Consider the following 2,789-nt stretch of genomic DNA (forward strand, 5'->3'; position numbering starts at 1 on the left):
ATTCGATTCACGCATCGAATGATGCATCGAATGAATTTGAATCGAATTATGAAACAGAATACACACCATAGTTATTCGCACTACCGTAGTACAGTACCTACACTGCGGCGCCAAGATTGCGTTTCCTCGCATCGCCCCATGCTTCCCATAGTGTGCGGGTTTCGCCCGCTTACAATATATATAAAGTTGTTCAGCCGAATTAGTTACTGCGATTTCTCATACTATATAAAGGCTCTTTATCACGGAGTCAGTACGTGGATTTTTTTACTCGCCAAATTTCTTATGAGTTCAACAAATAAACGGCGACCAACAAACTTTGTGTGAGCTGCGCCTATGTTTGCGCTTTAATGTAAGATTGCTGCGTATAGGATGGCGGGGATTCCCCTTCTCGCGGGGTATAACCGCAGCGTATGTATAATTTGCAGGGCCGTAGTGGCCGCCACGGCAGCACGGCACTGCCGTGGCACAATTTTGAAAAAAAAAATTCTGGAATGTGTATTTAATATGACAATGTGCCTATTCAAATTCAAACTTCAAAACATACAGATGTACATAGTGAAAGTATAAATGCAGATTAAAAATAGGCTTATTTTTCATAATTATGTACTGATACTGCTAACTACTAACTAATGTCTAGTTGAAATCCCTAAATATCGTTATGCGGCGGCAACGCTGAATTCGTTGTCAAGCAAAATAGCTTAGAACTCGCTTACGTCATGTGACATGTTGCTACGGGTCTTCAGCACAGAATTGTTTGTCCCGGGATCCTTGTACCCACTAATCAGCTAGTACAATGTATCTGTCGGTGTATTCTGGGTATTCAGGCACCGACTAAGTAACAGATGCGATAATGCGACCGCATCGGCTCATCCCATACGACTCCCGATATACCCCCCCCCCATATGGCGCTGTGTGCGGTGAGTACGTGGTATAACGCTGACGAATATACGTACATACGTGTAGTGCCGCACGTACCGCACCGACGCACGTACGTACGCACGCAGGCCGGCGCAGACATTTCTATGGGTGCATGTATGTGTATGTTTGTGTGTGTCCGTCGCTCATTGCGTGCGTCAGTGTCTTTAAAATGTTGATTAGGAACAATTTATCAGAAGTCACAAAAAACCATTGGCTCTACAAAATTATTGACCACACACTGATATTTCTACAAATTCAGATTATTCAACTGAATATACAATATTCAGTTGTGGCAATATTTCTCATTATTACGTCCTCATTGCTTGTATATACGTCAACATGTTTAATGACATGAATAGAGACGTATTATTTACGTATTTATTATTATAAAAGCCAGCTTATGTATCCGCTCCAGCTGCCGCTCGTTACATGAAGACGCTGACGCATAATAAAATATAATTCATAATCAAACTTATACAACACGGTGTAGAAGAACAACGTGTTGACACTTTTATTGATATTTCCATTCAACTAGCAAAGAAGAGCAGCTCAATGGAGCTCAACTCTTTCATTCTATTCTTCCTAAAATTCTCGACTGCTCGCTGGCAGCTATGGATGCGTGCGCCGGCCTACGCACTCGGCGCACGGATCCATAGCTGCCAGCGCTGCATACTGTCGTAGGATAATATTATAAATCATAAAATGTTATATTTTATAAACGTATTTATATTTTTGCTAACGTAGCCGTTAGCAAAAAACTGTTGACATATTTGGACAAGAGGCAGCACAACGGTCTGTAGGTAGTCTATGGCGTGTTGGTTTCAGAGGATTCATTTCCAAAGATATAACGAACGGAATGTTAAAAATTGACGACTAGATTCGCCCCTAATTAGTCTGGTTATGTTTTCCTAACGTTTGCTTTGCCAGGAATGTGCGTTTCAGTGGTATGTGCTTAATTATTCTCTCATTATACTTACGTGCTCGTACATTCTTGGTTTATGAAAAAGAAAGGAAAGGTACAACTTTATTCACCTTCTTTTCTTTTCAACCAACGTATATAATTATAGTAGTCACAGGTGAAATAATTGCAATGCTGTTGCACTGAGTAACCAAATACAAGTCATCTGATGAGTAGAGAGCAGATAGATCTAGCTTTCCTAGAAGCCGCAAATTTTGCTGCAGAGTTCTTATCTACCGCGTGTGTCATCGACTCATCGCTGTTGGCCGCCATCACTGCATGTTCTTTAAATTGAAGATTTCGCAATTACTGAGAAATTACTTTTAACAACCAAAGGCAAAAATAGGTTACAAATATTCAGCTTCAGTGAAACCGGCACATTGAAAAACAACGTTTATCTCATTATACGTTCAAATATAACATTACCAACCAGGTAAGAAAAAATTCTCTTCTGTCTCATTGCTTGAAAAAATAATGTGTTCAGGAGGGACGATAAACTACTTTAGCACATTTTATCAGTATTACATTTTAGCAGTGCATGGATGTACGTTATATATTATATCAAGAGCGTATTGAGAAGGAATGCTTCAGCGCCGTTAAGCGTGAAGCACATAAGGAGTATGGTCCTCCCCCAGAAAATTTTCGAAAATTTAATGGCTCTAGGTGCGATTTCCCAGCACTTTTAATTAGTATTTTTTATAGACATGAAATAATGGTTTTTGAGTAACTTTTTGCCACATAACTGATTTCTGAGGGGGGGTCGTCCGAACCCTCCGAACCCCCCTGACTACGCCCCTACATGTCTAGGCTGTATTTTGATAGCTAGATTTTGCCATTCTCCTTTGATCTTTCTTCTCTGACTATGGCTAACACGAACACGCGCGCGCACACACACGTACACGCACACACGCAT

The sequence above is a fragment of the Priapulus caudatus genome, unplaced genomic scaffold (genome assembly GCF_000485595.1).
Source record: "Priapulus caudatus unplaced genomic scaffold, Priapulus_caudatus-5.0.1 Scaffold2559, whole genome shotgun sequence".
In the NCBI taxonomy this organism is placed as follows: Eukaryota; Metazoa; Priapulida; class Priapulimorpha; order Priapulimorphida; family Priapulidae; genus Priapulus; species Priapulus caudatus.